General features: G+C 44.2%; 1 protein-coding gene, 1 long non-coding RNA gene and 1 pseudogene across 2 annotated transcripts in view; 1 reads left to right on the top strand and 2 right to left on the bottom strand.

The window, feature by feature from the left end:
• Positions 1–617: 617 nt before the first annotated feature.
• On the bottom strand, positions 618–1,843 carry LOC111977363 (uncharacterized). The gene is made up of 3 exons (XR_002879040.1): positions 1,635–1,843; positions 886–1,256; positions 618–782 (listed from the first exon to the last, which is right to left on the bottom strand). It is a non-coding gene; the product is annotated as an uncharacterized lncRNA (long non-coding RNA).
• Positions 1,844–6,292: 4,449 nt separating this feature from the next.
• LOC111978140 (protein phosphatase 1 regulatory subunit 21-like) overlaps positions 6,293–24,571 on the bottom strand; it is a 53,835-nt pseudogene continuing 35,556 nt past the window's right edge.
• LOC111977789 (forkhead box protein N2) overlaps positions 13,066–24,571 on the top strand; it is a 135,602-nt gene continuing 124,096 nt past the window's right edge. The window contains exon 1 of the mRNA XM_070448681.1: positions 13,066–13,170. The gene's annotated coding sequence lies outside the window, so the exon portion shown is untranslated. The remainder of the gene's footprint in view (positions 13,171–24,571) is intronic.

Here is a 24,571-nt window from a genome sequence, read left to right as displayed (position 1 = left end):
GGTGGGAGCAGTAGGAACTAGCACCGCAGGGGCGGTGGAGCAGTGGGAGCAGTAGGAGCTAGCACAGCAGGGGGGCCGGTGGAGTGGGAGCAGTAGGAGCTAGCAACGCAGGGGGGCGTGGGATGGGAGCAGTAGGAGCTAGCCAGCAGGGGGCGTGGGAGTGGGAGCAGTAGGAGCTAGCACAGCAGGGGGGGCGGTGGGAGTGGGAGCAGTAGGAACTGCTACAGGAGCACAGGAGTTAGTCTCACAAAATATTTCAGAGAAATAAGTGAAATAATTTAAACTAGAATAGAGCTTCAGCTTCAAAACATGTTAACAGCCAATGCATTTTGGTTTAGTTATGATCAGTGTTGGTAGAGATTAGGAATCTAGGTTAAACACAATCTACATTTAAAAGCTACAAACGACAGATATATAGCGGGTAGACATCTACAAGCAAGGTATAGGCCAAGCAAAGTGATGCAGACTGAAATACAGGTTGGAATGGTTGCAAGACAAGACAAGCTACAGTAAACTTTATTGAGATAAAGGAAAAAAACAAGTCCCAAACAGGCCAGAAAGTGGCTTAAAGAGATCTTAACAATGGTAGTTAGAATGTAAGGTCACTATACCTCTTCCTCTCCTTGTCTTTGGCCTCATAAAGCTCTTTGTAGGTAAGGGACTTGTGGTTCTCAAAGCCAACAAGGCGCGAGTCCTCCTGGTCAGATCGGGGGGGCAAGGTCCAATCCCGTACCCTGCATTCCTCCACTGCCCTCTGGACCTCAGGAAACAGGTTGGTATACCTGTCCGGATGGTTGGGAACATTTGATAAATTGTATTGTGATTGACTGATTTCATGTTTATGTCATTTTTTAAGAAATTACAACTATTTAAGGAAAAGAGTACCAGTGAAACCGGTCCTTGTTGACCATTTCAGGAGACATGTCTGTGTCCCCCATCTCCCTCTCTTGCTGGTGAGAAGCCAAGACCATGAAGGCATAGCCTACATCGTGGCTTAGCAGCCACTTGAAGGTTTGACCARGGTATTTGCCGAACTGGATGGCACTCTCACTGTCCACAAGTCAGCTATCATCTGGGTCACCCTCTCTGGCTACCACACAAGCCTTTTCTTCTCCTTCACTTGTCGTGGCTTCAGCACCCAGACTACACCTGTACACTGTTCCTCCTGGATGGTCCTGGCAACCCTGGCAGCCTCTTCAGATGGGCACCAGAGGGCTCCCAGCGGAAAGCAAGGGTGTGATCGTTATCCATTCTTCCTTTCATTAAGAGAGGTTATTCACACACATGTTACTTGTTGACAGCAACACAGTGGACCACATAGCTACGCGGCTTACAGTAGAGCCCATACAGCGTTAAATGTCAATTTGATTCTACATATAACCTTAGATAACTGACCCATACATCGTTAAAAGTCCATTTGATTCTACATATAACGTTAGCTAGCTGGCAAGTGTGCGTTGTATATATAGTACACTGTAAGTTAACACTGTAAGTGAACTACATTGGCTGAAAATCAAAATGTATAATAACYTTAACTAGTTAGCCAGCTAACTATCAATTATTACCGCCCTTTATTATACATTATTAGCTAGCGACAGGAATCGTTTTCAAGAAAATCGACGACTGAAACTCACCTTAATTCACCTAAATAGACAACTGTGTAACGAAATCCGCGATGAAATACAGCTAACGTTACCTTTACGATTATCTTTCTCGCAAGTACTCAGTAGCCTGTCAAAACTATATCCTGAAGAAGTCTGAAGTTTAACTTTGTGGTGAGTCATTATTAGTAGCTCTAACAACAGAAGTATTAGTATTGTAGCGACCCGCACAGACAGCTGTGTGTTACGGAACCCAAACCGGCTGCGCGCGTGCGCCATCGTGCGCTATCGTGCATACATTTATTTTGTTCCCTACACCAAACGCGATCACGACACACAGGTTAAAATATAAAAACAAACTCTGAACCAATGACATTAATTTGGGGACAGGTCGAAAAGCATTAAACATGTATGGCAATTGAGCTAGTTAGCTTGTACTTGCTAGCTAACGTTAATTTGTCCTATTTAGCTTTGTCCTGGGATATAAACARTGAGTTGTTATTTTACCTGAAATGCACAAGGACCTCTACTCCGACAATTAATCCACACATAAAACGGCCAACCGAATCGTTTCTAGTCATCTCTCCTCCTTCCAGGCTTTTTCATCYTTTAACTTATATGGMGATCACATCTAAACTTTCATTGTATTACCACGACTACCTGCAAAACAGTTCCTCTTTCAATCACCCACGTGGGTATAACCAATGAGGAGATGGCACGTGGGTACCTGCTTCTATAAACCAATGAGGAGATGGGAGAGGCAGGACTTGCAGCGCGATCTGCGTCAGAAATAGGAATGAGTTCTATTTTAGCCCTTGGCTTCGCAGACGCTCGTTGGCGCGTGCGAGCAGTGTGGGTGCAATAATTGAATAACATGGATTTCTAAATMTATTTTGCGACGCTCGCGCACGCGACGTGTCCGGTCTGGTRAGCATGTTTATTAGTTGGTTGTGTTGTACTTAACAGTACCCAGTGTTCGCGGGGTCCGACATGCCAATCAACCTGCTATCTGCCAATCCAGGGAATGCTCTGATGCCGGGCATCCTGGTGGTTGGCGGAGGGGGGTTGGGCAGGTGGAGGGGGGTTGGGCAGGGGGATGGAGCATTGGAGGTTAAGACCAGGTTTAGCCATTGTTCTCTCTCTTACGTCTGGGCTTCACAAGAGAAGGTCACGGTTGTTTTGTAGGGTACCTTTCATTTATTTGGCGTGGGCTACAGCCAAACAGTAGCCTGTGTTAAGTTGGGTTAATAAACCYTCAATTRGTTAACTCAATCCTCTGTCTGCACAATTGTTCCTATATGATCTAYCCAGGTCATTACAGTATTAACACAAAACAAATAATATTGAGCTAGCTCTTATTTCATTCATACAGTGGCTTAGGAAAGTATTCACCCCCTTGGCATTTTTATAATTTGATTTACACAACATGCCTATCACTTTGAAGATGCAAAATATTTTTTGTTGTGAAACAAACAAGAAATAAGACAAAAAAAACAGAACTTGAGCGTGCATAACAATTCACCCCCCAAAGTCAATACTTTGTAGAGCCACCTTATGCAGCATTTACAGCTGCAAGTCTCTTGCTGTGTCTCTATAAGCTTGGCACATCTAGCCACTGGGATTTTTGCCCATTCTTCAAGGAAAAACTGCTCCAGCTCCTTCAGGTTGATGGGTTCTGCTGGTGTACAGCAATCTTTAAGTCATACCACAMATTCTCAATTGGATTGAGGTCTGGGCTTTGACTAGGCCATTCCAAGACATTTAAATGTTTCCCTTTAAACCACTTGAGTGTTGCTTTAGCAGTATGCTTAGGGTCATTGTTCTGCTGGAAGGTGAACCTCCGTCCCAGTCTCAAATCTCTGGAAGATTGAAACAGGTTTCCCTAAAGAATTTCCCTGTATTCAGCGCKATCCATCATTCTTTCAATTCTGACCAGTTTCCCAGTCCCTGCCGATGAAAAACAACCCCACAGCATGATGCTGCCACCACCATGCTTCACTGTGGGGATGGTATTCTCTGGGTGATGAGAGGTGTTGGGTTTGTGCCAGACATAGCATTTTTCTTGATGGCCAAAAAGCTCAATTTTAGTCTCATCTGACCAGAGTASCTTCTTCAATATGTTTGGGGAGTCTCCCACATGCCTTTTAGCGAACACCAAACATGTTTGCTTATTTTTTTCTGGCCACTCTTCCYTAAAGCCCAGCTCTGTGGAGTGTACGGCTTAAAGTGGTCCTATGGATAGATACTCTAATCTCCTTTGTGGAGCTTTGCAGCTCCTTCAGGGTTATCTTGGGTTTCTTTGTTGCCTCTCTGATTAATGCCCTCCTTGCCCGGTCTGAGAGTTTTGGTGGGCGGCCCWCTCTTGGCAGGTTTGTTGTGATGTCATATTCTTTCCATTTTGAAATAATGGATTTAATGGTGCTCCGTGGGATGTTCAAAGTTTTCGGATATTTTTTAATAACTCAACCCTAATCGGTACTTCTCCACAACTTTGTCCCTGAGCTGTTTGGAGAGCTCCTTGGTCCTCATAGTGCCGCTTGTTTAGTGGTGTTGCAGAGTCTGGGGCCTTTTAGAACAGGTGTGTGTGTGTGTATATACATATATATATATACTGAGATCATGTGACACTTAAATAAAGTCCACCTGTGTGCAATCTAACTAATAATGTGACTTCTGAAGGTAATTGGTTGCACCAGATCTTATTTAGGGGCTTCATAGCAAAGGGAGTGAATACATATGCACGCACCACTTTCTCATTTTACATTTTATTCACCAATTTGGACTATCTTTTGTWTGTCCATTACATGAAATCCAAATGAAAATCTATTTAAATTACAGGTTGTAATGCAACAAAATAGGAAAAACACRAAGGGGGATGAATACTTTTGAAAGGCACTGTATGTACAGTTGAAGTTGAAGTTTACATACACCTTAGCCAAATACATTTAAACTCAGTTTTTCACAATTCCTGACATTTAATCAGAGTAAAAATGTCCTGTCTTAGGTCAGTTAGGATCACCACTTTATTTTAAGAATGTGTAGTGTCAGAATAGAGTGATTTATTTCAGCTTCTATTTCTTTCATCACATTCCCAGTGGGTCAGAAGTTTACATACACTCAAATAGTATTTGGTAGCATTGTCTTTAAATTGTTTAACTTAGGTCAAACGTTTCAGGTAGCCTTCCACAAGCTTCCCACAATAAGTTGGGTGAATTTTGGCCCATTACTCCTGACAGAGCTGGTGTAACTGAGTCAGGTTTGTAGGCCTCCTTGCTCACACACGCTTTTTCAGTTCTACCCACACATTTTCTATAGGATTGAGGTCAGGGCTTTGTGATGGCCACTCCCATACCTTGACTTTGTTGTCCTTAAGCCATTTGCCAAAACTTTGGAAGTATGCTTGGGGTCATTGTCCATTTGGAAGACCCATTTGCGACTAAGCTTTAACTTCCTGACTGATGTCTTGAGATGTTGCTTCAATATATCCACATCATTTTCTTTCCTCATGATGCCATCTATTTTGTGAAGTGCACTAGTCCCTCCTTCAGCAAAGCATGATGCTGCCACCCCTGTGCTTCACGATTGGGATGGTGTTCTTAACTTGCAAGCCTCCCCCRTTTTCCTCCAAACATAACGATGGTCATTATGGCCAAACAGTTCTATTTTTGTTTCATCAGACCAGAGAACATTCCTCCAAAAAGTACAATCTTTGTCCCCATGTGCAGTTGCAAACCGTTTTCTGGCTTTTTTAGGGCGGTTTTGGAGCAGTGGCTTCTTCCTTGCTGAGCAGCCTTTCAGGTTATGTCGATATAGGACTCGTTTTAATGTGGATATAGATACTGTTGTACCGATTTCCTCCAGCATCTTCACAAGGTCCTTTGCTGTTGTTCTGGGATTGATTTGCACTTTTGGCACCGAAGTACGTTCATCTCTAGGAGACAGAACGCGTCTCCTTCCTGAGCGGTATGACGGCTGCGTGGTCCCATGGTGTTTATACTTGCGTACTATTGTTTGTACAGATGAACATGGTACCTTCAGGCATTTGAAATAGCTTCCAAGGATGAACCAGACTTGTGGAGGTCTACAATTGTTTTCTGAGCTCTTGGCTGATTTCTTTGGATTTTCCCATGATGTCAAGCAAAGAGGCTCTGAGTTTGAAGGTAGCGCGTTGAAATACATCCACAGGTACACCTCCAATTGATTCAAAATATGTCAATTAGCCTATCAGAAGAGTCTAAAGCCATGACATCATTTTCTGGAATTTTCCAAGCTGTTTAAAGGCACAGTCAACTTAGTGTATGTAAACTTCTGACCCACTGGAATTGTGATACAGTGTATTATAAGTGAAATAATCTGTCTGTAAACAACTGTTGGAAAAACTACTTGTCATGCACAAAGTAGATGTCCTAATCAACTTGCCAAAACTATAGTTTGTTAACAAGAAATTTGTGGAGTGGTTGAAGAACGAGTTTTAATGTCTCCAACGTGTATGTAAACTTCCGACTTCAACTGTACATTCTGTTGGACTGTCAGATTACATTGTGAAGATACAGATTTCAGTAGTATAGGGCATGTTGGCAAACCTCTGGAATTTTGAAGTGGAATGGTTAGTACTGGGCAGACACTGGCCAGACACTAGTCCAAACCGATTTTAAAAAATCAGTCTAAACTGGTAAAAACAATGCACAGGATAAGATTATTCATTTTATTGGCCACACTATAAATGTCACTAGAACACACAAGCAATAAGAGTCCAGGGTTGTTTTCAGGAGGTACAAAATGGAAGAAAATGTTCAAAAACTGAGTGAAACAGCAACGTACTAATTGGACTTTCATTTTTTATTGTTAAAAGTTTAGCTATGGTGTGCCCTAATGAACACAACCCTGCTGTTAATTGTGAACTGTTAGAGAAGTCACTACACTGRCAGACAAGGGGTAGACTACCTTAGCTTGCCAACACGCCGATAATACAATTGTAATGGGTACACAAACCATGATAGTCTTACTGGAGGTTCAAAAGAGCAGACCTGTGTGTGTATTGCCTTCCAATAGGCAAATATTTTCAGTTCTCTGGGCCCCAATAATCAAGTACTAAATGCAGGTGAGTGATTGATTAGTTTGATGTGTTTCTGCTCTTTTCCATTGATCATCGACTAGTAATTTCATTGGGTCATCATGGAAAATAGTTATGGGAAACCTTAAACGAATGCCTTTCTTTTTGTGTATATTTCTGTTAAAGTACACGGTACAATAATGTATTATATTCACATAAACCCTTTTCTCCATACATGATACATGGGTTTGAAGACTGGTGCGACATGCTGTGTCCCAAATGGCACCGCATTATTCCCTATACAGTGCATTACATTGGACCAGGGCCCGTAAGGCAATGGTCAAAAGTAGTGCACTACGTATGGAATAGGGTGTCATTTGGGACACAAGCATAGTTCTCCTCAGTGCACATCCATACACACTTTYGTGTTACAACTACTAGAGAAACATCACAGACAGACACCATTTTATGAACTCTACCTTGTGCAACATCACAGATCATTTAGTTCAAATAGAATGTAACGTGTGGAACAGATCTGTCATGTCAGAATTGATTGGGTAATCGGGTCAGATCTATTCCATGTCATTCGTTCGAGGACAGATGGGACATCTAGATAAAAATTGAATTCTCAGTAGGGGAAACAGAGCTACTCTCCACCCCACGGCAGTTATTGTTTTGTTAACAAAGCGGAGCTGAGGAACGTTGTAATTTTTTTTTTTTTAAATCCTAACTTCTTTGTTGTTGTAATATCGCAAACAGACGTGGCTAATTCACCATCAAGGATTCCAGCTTTAAGGGAATGTATGCAAGTGTGTGTCTAGCCTCGGTCTTAGGCCTCCGCTAAACAGCGAAGCCTGGGCAGCCAAGGCTAGTGTGTCTAATTAATATGTCACTCATTGATTAATTTCATCTGGGGCAGCCCTTCAAGTAAAATGTGGTAAATATAATGAACGTAGTCCCTCAAGTCACAACATTTGCACAAATAATCTTTCATTGAATCTAAAAAAATAGTCCAAATATAAAATGTAGTTATAATAATTAGCAGTCCCTCAAAGCCTGGCATGACAGTCTACAGTCCCACTATTAGACAAAGACAACAACCCAGACAGGCACACAATTTAACACTTCACTTGCTCACACGATATCCTCCTTCCACTTAAGAGCAAATTGAATATTTCAAATAGCCGTCATTTCCACATTTAGCACAGAGAGAAGACACACTAACCATCAGGGCCAGGTGGTCTTCATTCCCTGACTGTAGTCAGCATCCATGACCTGACCAGTTGGTGGGGGAGGAAAATAATATAATCTTTCCTTTACATTTTTCCACTTCCTCCCACAAACCAAAGTGCAAAGGGTCAAGCAGCTGCTTCCGCCACACACTGGGAAGCACTTGACACGTAAAGTCATTATCTGTGTCAAATCAGAAACACAATTCCTTTAAGCAGAGTGGTAGAGATCCCCCCCACAATAGCGTCCCTCTGATGGAGAAGTCTAACAGGGTCCTCCATCTTGGTGGTATGGTGGTGTGGAGCTGGCAGGGCTGTAGTGGGTGGGTGGTTCCATAGTCCAGCCCTTCTCTCAGTTAAGGGTGCGCTGCTGATCCAAAATGGAGCCAGTTTCCCCAATGGACTCATTTCCTACCGACCCTTCTTTAGGAGTTTGGAGTTTCCCTGGAAAAGGCAAGAGGAAGAACAGTTAAGTTATACACAACACCTTCCTACTATTGAGTTGGTATTTTATTAGGATCACCATTAGCTTTTGCTGAAGCAGCAACTACTCTTCCTGGGGTCCACAGAAAACATGACATAATACAGATCATTAATAGACAACAGCTCAAGGACAGAACTACAATCTTTTGGGGTGCGACGACACTCCCCATCCAACCTGACAGAGCTTGAGAGGATCTGCAGAGAAAAATGAGAAACTCCCCAAATACAGGTGTGCCAAGCTTATAGCATCATATCCAAGAAGACGTGATGCTGTAATCACTGCCAAAGGCACTTCAACAAAGTACTGAGTAAAGGGTCTGAATACTTATGTAAATGTGATATCACATTTATATTTTTTTGTAAATTTGCAAACATTTCCAAAAAACAGTTTTTGCTTTGTCATTATGGGGTTGTGTGTGTAGATTGAAGGGGGGAAATTATTTAATACATTTTAGAATAAAGCTGTAACGTATCAAAATGTGGYAAAAAGTCAAGGGGTGTGAATACTTTCTGAATGCACTGCAATACTCTAAGATTTCTTGAATTTGTTCTGGATTTGGGGACTATGAAAAGACCCCTGGTGGCATGTCTGGTGGTGTAAGTATGTGTGTCAGAGTTGTGTGTAAGATGATAATGCAAACAATTTGGGATTTTCAAAATATTAATATTTCTTATAAAAATAAGTGATGCATTCAGTCTCTCCTCAACTCTTAGCCAAGAGAGACCGGCATGCATAGTATTTACATCAGCTCTCTGATTACAATGAAGAGCAAGACGTACTGCTCTGTTCTGGGCCAGCTGCAGCTTAATTAGGTCTTTCCTTGAAGCACTGGACCACACGACTGGAAAAMAAACAAGATTAGACTAAACTAGAGCATGCAGAACTTTCTTTTAGGAGTGTGGTGTCAAAAAAGCAGAGTTTCTATTTATTACGGACAGACCTCTCCCCATCTTTACATCCATTGAATCTGTTTTGACCATGACAGTTCACAATCTAAAGGTAACGTCAATTAATTTAGTCTCCTCAACTTGTTCAACAGCCACACCTTTCATTACCGGATTCAGCTGAYGTCTAGAATATAGGGAATGATATGTACCAAATACAATGCTCTTAGTCTTAGAGATGTTCAGGACCAGTTTATTACTGGCCACCCATTCCAAAAGACTGCAACTCTGTTAAGGGTTTCCACTCATGAGTGGTGCAGTGGTCTAAGGCACTGCATCGCAGTGCTTGAGGCATCACTACAGATCCGGGTTCGAACCTGGGCTGTGTTGCAGCCGGCCGTGACCGGGAGACACACAATTGGCCCAGCGTTGTACGGGTTGGGATGTCCTTGTCCCATCGTGCTTTAGCGACTCCTGTGGCGGCCCGGGCGCATGCACGCTGACACGGTCGGCAGTTGTATGGTGTTTCCTCCAACACATTGGTGCGGCTGGCTTCCGGGTTCAGCGAGCGGTGTCAAGAAGCAGTCCGGCTTGGCAGGGTCGTGTTTCGGAGGACGCATGGGCTCGCGACTTTCGCCTCTCGAGTCCATATGGGAGTTGCAGCAATTAGTCTTGTCTAACTACCAATTGGATATCACGAAATTGGGGAGAAAGAGGGATAAAACGTGTTTTTTTTTTTTTTTAAGTGACTTCATTAGCTGTGGTTGCTGATGCGTATATGGTTGAATCATAAGCATACACAAATGCTTCGTTTAATGCCAGTGGCAAAAATAGAAAAGAGTAAAGGGCCTAGAGAGATGCCCTGCGGTACACCACACTTTACATGTTTGACATTAGAGAAGCTTCCATTAAAGAAATGCCTGAGTTCTATTAGATAGATAGCTCTGAATCCACAACATGGCAGAGGTTGAAAAGCCATAACAGATACGTTTTTCAACAACAGGTTATGGTCAATAATATTAAAGGCTGCACGGAAATCTAACAGTACAGCTCCCACAATATTCTTATTATAAATTTCTTTCAACCAATCAGTCATTTGTGTCAGTGCGGTACATGTTGAGTGCCCTTCTCTATAAGCATGCCGAAAGTCTGTTGTTAATTTGTTTACAGAGAAATAGCATTATATTTGGTCAAACACAATTTTTTTACAACAGTTTGCTAGGAGCTGGCAGCAAGCTGATAGGCCTGCTGTTAGGACCAGTAAAGGCTGCTGTACCACGCCACTTTACCACATTCCGCTACCACTAGGGTAGTGGAATTACTTTGGCTTCCCTCCAGGCCTGAGTACAAAGTCTTTCCTCTAGGCTCAGATTAAAGATATGACAGATAGCAGTGGCTATAGAGTCAGCTTCCATCCTAAGTAGCTTTCCATCTAAGCTGTCAAAGCCCAGGAGGTTTGTCATTATTGATCGATAACAATTTTTCCACCTCTCACACACTAACTTTCCAAATTCAAAGTTGCAATGCTTTTCTTTCATTATTTGTTTTCTTATATATGAATACGATGGCTCACTGTCCGTTGTTGGCATTTCCTGCTAAAGTTTGCCCACTTTGCTAATGAAGTAATCAAAATAATGGCAACATCAAATGGTTTTGTGATAAGCCATCTGATTCGATGAAAGATGGAGTTGAATGTCTTTCTGCCCATAATTTCATTTAAAGTGCTCTAAAGTTTATAGTACAGTTCATAGTACAGTTTCTTTTGTTGTGGAGTTTAGTCTCACAATTTCTCAATTTGCAGTAGGTCAGCCAGTCAGATGTATTAGCCACTCCTTTAGCCCCATCTCTTTCAACCATACAGTTTTTCAATTCCTCAATCAATCAATGGAGCCTGAACAGCTCTTAGTCAGTTTCTAARAGGTGAATTGTTTAATCAATAATTTGAAGAAGCAATTTCATAAATTCATCAAGTGCAGCGTCTGGATGCTGCACTTCACTTCCGACCAACAAATATGTTTATCATCATCCACATAAGAGTCACAGKAAAATATTTTGTATGATCTCTTATACAGTAATTTAGACCCAGCTTTTGGAACTTTGGCTTCCCTGGATATAGCCACAATATTGTGATCACTGCATCCAATGGGTACGGATATAGCTTTAGAACAAAGTTCTTCAGTATTAGTAAAAATGTGATCAATACATGTGGTGATCTTGTAGTGTTTGTAAACACCCTGGTACATGGATTAATCATTTGAACCAGATTACAGGCACTGTTTACAGTAAGAAGCTTCCTCTTGAGCGGACAACTTGATGAAAACCAGTCAATATTCAGGTCCAAGAAAGTAGACCTCTGTTTACATCACATAGAATATCAAGCATTTCACACATTATTTAGATACTGACTGTTAGCACCTGGTGGACTATAGCAACACCCCAAAAGAAAAGGCTTCAGATGTGTCAAGTGAACCTGCAACCACAACACTTCAATAACACTTGACATAAGATCTTCTCTAAGCATTACAGGGATATGGCTCTGAATATACAGTTGCAGTCGGAAGTTTACATACACCTTAGCCAAACAAACTGGCCAAACAGTTCTATTTTTGTTTCATCAGACCAGAGGACATTTCTCCAAAAAGTACGATCTTTGTCCCTATGTGCAGTTGCAAACCGTAGTCTGGCATTTTTAGGGTGGTTTTGGAGCAGTGGCTTCTTCCTTGCTATGCGGCCTTTCAGGTTATGTCAATATAGGACTCGTTTTACTGTGGATATAGATACTTTTGTACCGGTTTCCTCCAGCATCTTCACAAGGTCCTTTGCTGTTGTTCTGGGATTGATTTGCACTTTTCGCATCAAAGTACGTTCATCTCMAGGGGACAGAACYCGTCTCCTTCCTGAGCAGTATGACGACACCGTGGTCCCATGGTATTTATACTGGCGTACTATTGTTTGTACAGATGAACGTGGTACCGTCAGGCGTTTGGAAATTGCTCCCAAGGATGAACCAGACTTCCAGAGGTCTTGGCTGATTTCTTTTGATTTTCCCATGATGTCAAGCAAAGAGGCACTGAGTTTGAAGGTAGGCCTTGAAATACATCTATAGGTAAACCTCCAATTGACTCAAATGATGTCAATTAGCCTATCAGAAGCTTCTAAAGCCATGACATTTTATATCCTTGTAGTGCTACTGCTGTATAATCAAATTAATTATGTGAGTGAGTCTCTGAAATGGCTAATATATGAWTGTTATGATGTTTCTTTCCTGGGTAGCTTATCAGAGATAGACATAATACTGAAAAGAGCAAACAAAGCAAGAGAAAATATATTAATTCAGCAGTCCATTAATCAATAGGTGTGTGTGTGCGCTGCGTGGTTGAAGCAAAGAACCCATAGGCCTGGCTTTCTCACCCCTTCCTGGCTTTTGGGAGGGAGGGTGGACAATGAGCCTGTCATAGCGGATGTAAGCAATGTCCCCACACTCTGTCGCAGCTTTCATGGCTGAGAACTCTTTCCTCGTCGCACAACTTCAGGATAGTCCTCATTGAGGAAGATGTACATTCCTCTCAAGTTCTTGGCTCTTTCCAGACCAGCTACATTGTCCTGAACCTCAGGAAGTTCACAACTATCGGCCTGGGCCTGTCACCTGGGTTTTCCAGTCCTGTGTGCGGTTCTTCCCCTCAATCTTCCTGTGGTCTTCAATTTAATCAGAAATCATCCCTCCGTCCAGGTCTCATGTGGAGATTCTGAAATTCCATCCGCAACCATGTTGTTCCGCCTTGTTGTCCCTCATTGTTATCATGTATTCACACACAGAACTGATGTCCTATCTCACTGATTTACAGATTGCTGTCATCTTGCCGTTCTCCTGTTTCAACTCATCGAGCTGACCCTGGGAGAACTGCAAACTGTTCTTCAGGTACTGGACCTCAGGTTGTCTATTCTTTTATTAGTTGAATCCACCAGTATTTGAACAAAACACTTATTTTGCACGCAGAACAGCCTCAATTCGTCAGGGCATGGACTACAAGGTGTCGAAAGTGTTCCACAGGGATGCTGGCCCATGTTGACTCCAATAGTTCCCACAGTTGTGTCAAGTTGGCTGGATGTCCTTTGGTTGGTGGACCATTCTTGATACACACGGGAAACTGTGGAGCGTGAAAAACCCAGCAGTGTTGCAGTTCTTGAAACACTCAAACCGGTGCGCCAAGCACCTACTACCATAACGTGTTCAAAGACACTTTATCCTTTGTCTTGCCCATTCACCCCCCCAGTTCCCCTCAGACCCTGCTATACCCCACCTCCCAGTTCCCCTCAGACCCTGCCTATAACCCCACCTCCCAGTTCCCCTCAGACCCTGCTATACCCCCCCTCCCAGTTCCCCTCAGACCCTGCTATACCCACCTCCCCAGGTCCCCTCAGACCCTGCTATACCCCACCTCCCAGTTCCCCTCAGACCCTGCTATACCCACCTCCCCAGTCCCTCAGACCCTGCTATACCCACCTCCAGTTCCCTCAGACCCTGCTATACCCCACCTCCCAGTTCCCCTCAGACCCTGCTAACCCCACTCCCAGTTCCCTCAGACCCGCTATACCCCACCCCCAGTTCCCCTCAGACCCTGCTATACCCACCTCCCAGTTCCCCTCAGACCCTGCTATACCCCACCTCCCAGTTCCCTCAGACCCTGCTATACCCCACCTCCCAGTTCCCCTCAGACCCTGCTATACCCCACCTCCCAGTTCCCTCCGGACCCTGCTATACCCCGCCTCCCAGTTCCCCTCAGACCCTGCTATACCCCACCTCCCAGTTCCCCTCAGACCCTGCTATACCCACCTCCCAGTTCCCCTCAGACCTGCTATACCCCACCTCCCAGTTCCCTCGACCCTGCTATACCCCACCTCCCCAGTTCCCCTCAGACCCTGCTATACCCCACTCCCAGTTCCCCTCAGACCCTGCTATACCCCACCTCCCTGTTCCCCTCAGACCCTGCTATACCCCACTCCCCAGTTCCCCTCAGACCCTGCTATACCCCACCTCCCAGTTCCCCTCAGACCCTGCTATACCCCACCTCCCCAGTTCCCTCAGACCCTGCTATACCCCACCTCCCAGTTCCCCTCAGACCCTGCTATACCCCCACTCCCCAGTTCCCCTCAGACCTGCTATACCCCACCCTCCCAGTCCCCTCAGACCCTGCTATACCCCACCTCCCCAGTTCCCTCAGACCCTGCTATACCCACCTCCCAGTTCCCCTCAGACCCTGCTATACCCCCACTCCCCAGTTCCCCTCAGACCCTGCTATACCCCACCTCCCAGTTCCCCTCAGACCCTGCTATACCCCCACCTCCCCAGTTCCCCTCAGACCCTGCTATACCCCGCCTCCCTGTTCCCCTCAGACCCTGCCATACCCGCCTCCCTGTTCCCCTCAGACCCTGCCATACCCAGCCTCCCTGTATCCCTCAGACCCTTCCATACCCAGCCTCCCTGTTCCCCTCAGACCCTTCCATACCCAGCCTCCCTGTTCCCCTCAGACCCTTCCATACCCAGCCTCCCTGTTCCCCTCAGACTGGATAGTAGTTTGTTACTGGGATATGTCTACACAGCATGTCAGCATAACCTCACCTAGTACTGCTTCTCTGTCTGTCTAGACCCGTGAGTGGCACATTTTCATTCAACCTTAATTTATCCAGGTTTGTCTCATTGAGGGAGCGGTGTGAGGGGACTCTGTACCTTGCTGCTCAGTTTGAGTATGTCAATCTCCTCTCTCTGTTTGCTGAGAGTCTCGTTCATGCTGCACAGGTGGTCGCTCATCATACTGAGTTGTTCCTTGTAACTCCTCTTGGTCGTGGCAAGCTCATCCTGAAAGACAAGGAGCAGGTTGTGGTTAGTTAGAGCCAGTATGATTGTTCAAGGTAATTTGCCATGTCTCAGTTGGYGCATGGATCTTGCAATGCCAGGGTTCAATTCCCGGGCCACCCATACTTAAAAATGTATGAACGATTGATTAAAAGTCACTTTGGATAAAAGCGTCTGCTAAATGGCATTTCATTGAATAAATGGGAAATCTTACAAAAAAAACAGCAAAAAATTTGAGGACCAAGTTCAGGACAAATATGCATAACACAACTACCAATGTAATAAAGCTGATTTTATTCTATCTGGGATAAGCTGCTTTCTTTCAGTCTGAAAATTACACAACAGACGTTGTTTACCTGCAGACGTGTGAAGTTCTGATTAGCCAATTTGACCTCCTCAGTCAGCGTCTCCCGTGACTTCTCTGCAATGGCCAGACGCTTGGACAGGGCTCGACACTGGGGGGGGGGGGTTACAACAGAGGAGATGGCTCACTATTTTTTTTAAATAGATAAGTTATAGGATGAAAAATACCATAGTTTTGGCGCAGCTGCACAGCCTATTTTTATTTTAACAAAACGATACTTGGAGTCAAATTATGTATGTATTAAAGGAAGGAAGACGTGAGGGGAAATGCTGGAGTGACTGGTCCAACTAGTAAGTTGGTCTTCTGTAGATCAGCATCTCAATGGAGCTTGACTATGTGTAACTTTGTTCCCCATATATCTCCCCAGTGTCCACCGACAAAATAGGAGCTACATATCCTTAAAAAGTATGTGCTTACGCACGTGTGTGTCATGTCTCACCTCAGCGTGGAAGTTAACAGCCTTGCTGTCAGAGACCTGTAGCTGTGTGGTGAGTCCTCCTACTCTGGCCATGTAGTGAGCCTTAATCAGCTGTTCTCTGGACTCCTCGTCTCCCACCTGTACACACAGAGACAGACCAACGACAACTTTACATCAAGTGGCTCTTATACCTGTGTTGTAATTACACTAGTATAACAAGGTTGTATAAGCATGTTACTACATAGTATTCATTCAAGCATTTATTCAAGCAGTCAGTGTCATTCCAAAGTATGACAATCTATTCATTAATGAGTTCATTCGTCCATCTTTTCAGGAAAGCATTGAGACTAGTCCCGTGAAAGAGGGGAAAAGGAACAGACTTTAAAGAATAGTTGGGTCACGAAAAACAAGACAAACTTACTTCCTCGTTGGTAGGAGTTGTGGTCAACATGCCAACCTAATGCGAGAGATACAAAACACAGAAACACATTAGTTAGTAACTAACTCCCTATGAGAAAGCTATAAAATGTAAGACTGGTCCCAGATCTGTTTGTGCTGTTTTGCCAACTTCTACAGTCATTGTTGGAGATACAGCACAAACAGATCTGGGCCCAGGCCAATAAAACCCATTTCCCTCCCACTGAAATCCTATAAAACACTACAGGCCCCTAATATTCACTGACGAAACTGGATTGGAAAGGAATAACATCTATAAAAGCCTGTGAATGAAGAGTGTAGCTGGTTGGTAATGACATGACAACAGTGTCCAGTGACTAACCGCACAAACCGTGTACTGAGTGAGTGGGTGGGTGTTCGCCTGGTCCCAGATCTGTTTGTGCTGTCTTGCCAGCTCCTATGGTCGTTGTTATGCCAAACAATGAGAACCACCATAGGACAACACAAATAGATCTGGGACGCATCCCAATAATATCAATTTTTTTCCTTAAATTGTACACTAGTTCACTACTTCCCAAAAATCTAAAAACATTGGATTGGTGAAAGCATGCGCTAGAGGGAGTTTCCAACATTTCTTATACCCATCAGTTATTTTCAAATCAGTGAAGGATAGTGAACAAGTGCATACTTGGGGGAAAGGAGAGATGATTGGGACAGAGCCAGAGACTGATAATACAACTCACTGGAGTTGCAAAGGGTCGGAAACTTTCCAGAAATGTTCCATGGGAAGTTAAGCCCGGGAATGTAGCTTAAATTCATCAAATAAGTTAGCTTATAACAGTGAACCTTTTTTGTGGGATACACAAAAGGCAATTCTAGGTCTTGTGGCATATTTTGGTTAAACTATCCCTCTGCATGCACAGTGCATTCTTTCATCACATGTACAGCTGATTCTCAAGATCTTGCACACTAATGAGATGCTATTGAGCCCACACTACTACACTGAGCCAAGGACTACATGCTTTCTTGTAAGTTTTGATTACAATACTGGGTGGGGTGAATATATTTTATATGACGTACATAATCTTTTGTTAATAAGCAAATAGTAGCCTACAGCAAAGTGTGTTTAAATCATTTCTAACTTGTTAACATTTTCTGCTAGTTAGTTTTTGCTACCATGTGGGTTTTAGCTTGCTTGAGCCTGCTAACTGAGGCGTGTTAATTCACCTGTTTCCATACATGTTTCATTTTAAAACATTTATCTTACAAAAGGAGTTGTTTAATCTAACTGATTAACTATTCATCTGTACATAGAATTGTATATATTTTTTCTATTCTTTACAGGAAAATGCCACAGGCACTATCTGATATGTGGAGACATTTCACTGCAGCTAATGTAGAAGGAAAAGCTGTGTACATTTGCAAATATTGTGCCAAATCATATGTGAAGAACGCAACAAAGATGCAGAATCATCTGGCCAAGTGCATAAAGTTCCCTCAGCGCTCACAACAAGTAACCTCTGACAAATGTCCCTCTACTTCTATTCGAGGTGAAAATGAAGAATCAGACACCTTATCGATAGCAACAGCTCATGGTCCTCCTGGAATCTGTTTTTTTGACTCAATGGAGGAACGTAGTCAGAGAAATGCTGATGAATGTCTTACTACAGCTGTGTATGCAACTGGTTCACCTCTGATGCTCACAGGCAATGTGTATTGGAAGAGATTTCTGAATGTTCTTCCCCCAGCATACACCCCTCCAACCAGACATGTGTTATCTACTAATTTGCTGGATGCAGATTTCAACAGAGTTCAAGGTCAAGCAAATCATAGAGAAAGCAGACTGTGTTGCAATCATCTCTGATGGGTGGTCGAATGTTCGTGGGAATAATTAACTAAACCCCTCAACCAGTATTCTACAAGAACACAGACACAAGGTACAACAGACACACCGGTCTCTATATTGCAGATGAGCTGAAGGCAGTCATCAATGACCTTAGACCACAGAAGTTATTTGCACTGGTGACAGTCAATGCTGCAAACATGAAGGCTGCTTGGTCTAAAGTGGAGGAGTCATACCCTCACATCACCCCCATTGGCTGTGCTGCTCATGCATTGAATCTGCTCCTCAAGGACATCATGGAACTGGAAACAATGGATACACTCCACAAGAGAACCAAGGAAATGGTTAGGTATGTGAAGGGTCATCAAGATATAGCAGCAATCTACCTCACCAAGCAAAGTGAGAAGAATAAGAGCACCACATTGAAGCTGCCCAGCAACACCCATTGGGGTGGTGTTGTCATCATGTTTGACAGTCTCCTGGAGGGGAAGGAGTCTCTCCAAGAAATGGCCATGTCACAGTCTGCTGATATGGACAGCCCCATCAAGAGGATTCTCCTGGATTATGTATTTTGGGAGAGAGTGGTAAGCAGCCTGAAACCTATAGCAGTAGCCATTGCACGGACTGAGGGAGACAATGCCATCCTGTCTGATGTTCAGACACTGCTTGCAGATGTAAGAAGAAATCCGTACTGCCCTGCCCACTTCACTGTTGCTCCAAGCAGAGGAAACTGCATTCTGAAATACACCAAAAAGCATGAAGACGTCTGCCTGAAGCCCATACACGCCGCAGCGTACATGTTGGACCCCAAGTATGCTGGCAAAAGCATCCTGTCTGGTGCAGAGAACAACAAGGCCTATGGTGTCGTCACTACCGTGTCTACCAAGGTTCTTGGCAGTCTGGCGAAGTACACTTCCAAGTAAGGGCTTTGGGATGGAGATGCAATATGGCAGTTGTGCCAACATTTTTCATCAGCCACCTGGTGGAAGGGACTTTGTGGATCTGAGGCTCTTTCCCCTGTTGCCTCAATCATCCTCCAAATCCCACCAACATCAGCCACCTCAGAGCACACCGGTCCTTGTTTGGGAACAAACACACACACCAAAGCACGGAACCGGCTGACCAATACAAGGGATGAAAAATTGGTGGACATCTGGGCAAATTTGAGGCTTTTTGAGCCTGACAAGTCATCCTCAACAAGGTTGGAAAGTGACAGTGAAGATGAGGCCTCAGAGTCTGATGTTCAAGAGGTGGACATTGAGGTCCAGGGAGTTGACATGGAAGTTTGCAATTATGTCTACTTATGACAAGGTAAAAGGTTTATGTTTGTCTCCATACGATATTGTAAATATATCCAATACAAAAAACATCTACATTTAAATGGTATTAATATTTATTTGCATATATTTCTGTTAATTTTCATACATTCCCATTAATTCCCACCTCTGAATATTCCCCAAAATGTGCAACCCTACAACTCACTGAAGCCAAAACACTAAAACCTATTTTATGGCTGCTCCCGCGATGACGTGTCTGACTCATTTGGTGGGAAAGGGGAGGGTTGGAAAGGGAGGAATGATATCCCTAGATTTCATCTCACATCATGCCAGTCTCAGCAGACAACTACCAAGTAGTGAAACATGAGGATGAAGCATAATAAAAACACCATTGAATAAAAATAAGGATGCAAAATTCCGAAGTTATCAGTTATGAAATCCCTGTTGATGGATTCTTGCAACTCAAAATTAAAATTAAAATAAATAAAAAACAAGTGAAGATCGTAACTACCAGACTGGTGCTTATCATAGCGTCCTTCCCTACTCCTCTCTCCTCCAGCTCTCCATCATCCAGACTGGTGAGGGCTGGGCTGCCCAGACCCAGGGAGAGGGCTGAGGCTGGGCTGCCTCCTCCTCCTCCTCCTCCTCCCAGGGCAGAGGAGAGCTGTGTCTCCAAGTCCTGGATGCGTTGGCTCTCCTTCTCCAGCCTCACCCTGCCCAGCTGGGTCTCCAGCAGCCAGTGCTCCTTCTCCTGCTCCAGACGAGCGATCTTCTCCTGGCTCGCCATCACCTGGGGTGGTAAGGGGAGGAGGGAGAGGGGTAAGAGGACTTATATACTTCTCTATAACACTTATCTAGTCAGTAACCAAATGGGTTACATTGAGAATAAAGAGGCAGACTTAGGACCTGTGTCCTTACAAACTGGAGAGTAGAAGGAAGGAACATGGAAATACAATCAATACCTGTTGTGTGAGTCCCTGTCTGCTCTCTGTAGAGCTGGTTAGAACACGGCGGTTCAACAGGGCCTCTCTGTATGGAACAGACTCAGCTCTGGGCTGGATACACAGACAGGACAGTCAAATATACACTGTTATACTGAACCACAACAGTTAAGTGGATGTTCCACTGTTTGCTTTAGACTGCCTGGAGTGTCAGATGAGTGGGCTTTATACTTTTGGGATTATTCTATTGGTTCCCACATCCTATTTCACCAGGCACGCTTAATCAAACACAGCATTAGTAAAATATTTTGGAATAGTATTTGAACCCAGGTCTGTGACGTGGCCAGCGAAGCCAGGCAACAACTGACCTTTCTGATGGCGTGCATGTAGTCAGAAGCCTTCTTCTTGTTACCCAGCATGCTCTCTGCCTGCAGGGGGTTAAGGGCCCCCACCCCCCCTCTCGGACCATAGCCTGTCGAAGATGTAAAGAAATCCAGGTTGTTGCTGAAGAACGTCGCAATCTGTAGTAAAAAGGTATAGCATTCATATTAAGGTAAGACTTTACAGCATACAGGTATAGGCACTAAAGCTTTATAAATTTGTTCTAAGCATGTATAAGCCTTCATGTGTTAAGACAGTATTGGTGAGCCATATACATAGTCTTCTAGGTCTATATTTTGCAGTCCAGACTGCTATTTGAATATCAACAATCTATCAAGTTTGTATAATCCAGAATATGGTGCTGAAAAAGTGCATTTAAAACATGAAAGAAGTTTATAACATCTGATTCATGACAAACTTTCCTTTACACACTTATCCTACAGAACTTCACTGTTCCTTTAAGGAGATCAGTGGGTGAAGTCAAGGAAGGGTTGACAGAATACAGACAGATCTCACACACCCCTACCACTGTTGACCCGGTTTCTTTCTCAATCTTTCCTTGACTCCACCCATCTTATCTCCTCGCCTCCTTTTCAAAATATATTGGAGAAGACGGTCCGAGGGGAGGGTCCTTGAGAAAGATGAATTGAGCCAGTCTGATAACCTCATGGTAAACATCCTTCTTATAAAACTCTGGAACACAGTCATGGAAGTCGAACTCAGCAACCAGCCCTCTTCACTATTAAAACTATAATACCAAAAAAGAACAGCTTGCGTATCTACCTCATACATACCCTCGGGCAACTTGGAAAATACATTAAAGTAGTTGTAAAAGGCATTAACCAAATCTATAACTTGTAAACTTCAAAATAAAACAGTCCTCTGAGTGAGCAGCGTGCGTCCCTGTTGAACACCTGCCTACACACTGTAAACCTCTCCTGGAGTAGTGACCTGTCACAAGCTGAGGACAGGACTTTTACTTTAGACCCTAGAAAATAAATCTATAAAATGCTCTGGTGATAGCCTCCACACACACACAGCTAGATCACGTGAAGGATGACCACAGCTCTACAAGTGTTCTTACCGTTCTTACCGCTAATGTGTCTATTAAAGTGTCCTCACAACTGATCATAAACCTCTAGCCTAGAGGCCTGGAAAAATGGTCTCTCGTTACTAAACATTAACATTATACACCACTAACTACTAGCCCAACGCTCCAAGGACTGTGTGGATCAGTTGGTTAGCCCAACGCTCCAAGGACTGTGTGGATCAGTGGTAGCCACGCTCCAAGGACTGTGTGGATCAGTTGGTTAGCCCAACGCTCCAAGGACTGTGTGATCAGTTGGTTAGCCAACGCTCCAAGGACTGTGTGGATCAGTTGGTTAGCCCAACGCTCCAAGGACTGTGTGGATCAGTTGGTTAGCCCAACGCTCCAAGGACTGTGTGGATCAGTTGTTAGCCCAACGCTCCAAGGACTTGTGGATCAGTTGGTTAGCCCAACGCTCCAAGGACTGTGTGGATCAGTTGGTTAGCCCAACGCTCCAAGACTGTGTGGATCAGTTGGTTAGCCCAACGCTCCAAGGACTGTGTGGATCAGTTGGTTAGCCCAACGCTCCAAGGACTGTGTGGATCAGTTGGTTAGCCCAACCTTCAAGCGACTGTGGATCAGTTGGTTAGCCCAACGCTCCAAGGGACTGTGTGATCAGTTGGTTAGCCCTACGCTCCAAGGACTGTGTGGATCAGTGGTTAGCCCTACGCTCCAAGGACTGTGTGGATCAGTGGTTAGCCTACGCTCCAAAGACTGTGTGGATCAGTTGGTTAGCCCAACGCTCCAAGGACTGTGTGGATCAGTTGGTTAGCCCAACGCTCCAAGGACTGTGTGGATCGTGTGTTCAATTCCTGCAGGGCTCATACACATGCTTCTAAAGTATATACTCACAGCTCTGCCTGTTTCAAAGCCCCCAGCCTTTATCTGGGGTACACAGCTGTAAACACTGATATGGTGCAGATCTGTGAACACTTCCCATCTGCCCCAGCTGAGCTCCCCCTCTCTGTGGTCATGTATTGTAAACGACCAATCAGCACAGTTGATGAGCCAGATACTACTTCAACTCTACTGATCATATCAACAAAAAATATATAAAACTCTGGCCACAAAGTTGGAAGCACAGAATCGTATTGAATGTCATTGTATGCTGTAGCGTTAAGATTTCCAATCACTAGAAAAAAAGGGGCCTAGCCCGAACCATGAAAAACAGTCCCAGACCATTATTCCTCCTCCAGCGAACTATAGTTGGCTCTATACAGTCGGGCAGGTAGCGTTCTCCGGGCATCCGCCAAACCCAGATTCGTCCGTCAGACTGCCAGATGGTGAAGCGTGATTCATCACTCCAGAAAACACGTTTCCACTGCTCCAGAGTCCAATGGCGGTGAGCTTTTCACCACTCTAGCCAACACTTGGCATTGTGATCTTAGGCTTGTGTGGTGCTGCTTGACCGAGGAAACCCATTTCATGAAGCTCCCAACGAACAGTTATTGTGCTGACATTGACTCCAGAGGCAGTTTGGAACTCGGTAGTGAGTGTTGCAACCGAGGACAGTTGATTTTTACGCACTACAGCACTCGGCAGTCTTGTTCTACGAGTTTACAGTTGACCGGGGCAGCTCTAGCAAGGAAGACATTTTACAAACTGACTTGTTGGAAAGGTTGCATCCTATGACCGTGCGACGTTGAAAAGTCACGGAGCTCTCAGTAAGGGCATTCTACTGCCAATTTTTGTCTATGGAGATTCTATGGCTGTGTGCTCGATTTTGCACACACGTCATAATTTTTTTATTGGCAAAAAGGAAATAGTAACAAAATAATAACGAGGCTATATACACAAGCAGTAGCGGTACGGAGTCAATGTGCCAGGGTACGAGGTAGTTGAGGTAATATGGATTAAATCTGGCAAACCAACAACCAGCAAGAAACAGAAACCTCCTTTAGCGCGTGGGGTGGGGGAAAAAAGTGGACAGAGACTTGGAAGCTACAGTAGCTAGCTAGGATTTTCTACAAGAAATCTGCCTTCATAAATAAAAGCTTCTCCCAAGTGGGTGTGACACCTACTCCTGTTGCCTGCTGCTTGGATTCCACCTGGCGATCTGTTCACCGGCTGCACAGTACTGTCTTTTATCGATGGCGGTTATGATATCGTTTAGGACCTTGAGTGTGGCTGCGGTGCACCCATGACCAGCTCAGAAACCAGATTGCATAGTGGAGAAGGTAAGGTGGGTTTCGAAATGGTCAGTTATCGGTTTGTTGACTTGGCTTTCGAAGATTTTATAAAAAAGGCAGGGCAGGATGGATATAGGTCTATAACAGTTTGGGTCAACAGTGTCTCCCCCTTTGAAGAGAGGGATGACCGCAGCAGCTTTCCAATCTTTGGGCATCTCAGACGATACGAAAGAGAGGTTGAATAGGCTTGTAATAGGGGTTGCAACAATTTCAGCAGATCATTTTAGAACGAGAGGGTCCAGATTGTCTAGCCCAGCTGATTTGTAGGGATCCAGATTTGAGCTCTTTCAGAACATCAGCTGTCTGGATTTGGGTGAAGGAGAAGCGGGGGGGGGGCTGAGATGTTGGCCGGGGTAGGGGTAGCCAGGTGGAAAGCATGGCCAGCGGTAGAAAAATGCTTATTGAAACGATCGATTATTGTAGTTTTATCGGTGGTGACAATGTTTCTTACCCTCAGTGCAGTGAGCAGATGGGAGGTGCTCTTATTCTCCATGGACTTATCCATGAAAAGCTGAAATGTCTTGAGTCAATAAGTATTCAACCCCTGTGTTCCTCTTAAATAAGTTCAGG

This window comes from Salvelinus sp. IW2-2015, linkage group LG18, assembly GCF_002910315.2.
Source record: "Salvelinus sp. IW2-2015 linkage group LG18, ASM291031v2, whole genome shotgun sequence".
Classification (NCBI taxonomy): Eukaryota; Metazoa; Chordata; class Actinopteri; order Salmoniformes; family Salmonidae; genus Salvelinus; species Salvelinus sp. IW2-2015.
This window is presented reverse-complemented; position numbering and strand designations above follow the sequence as displayed.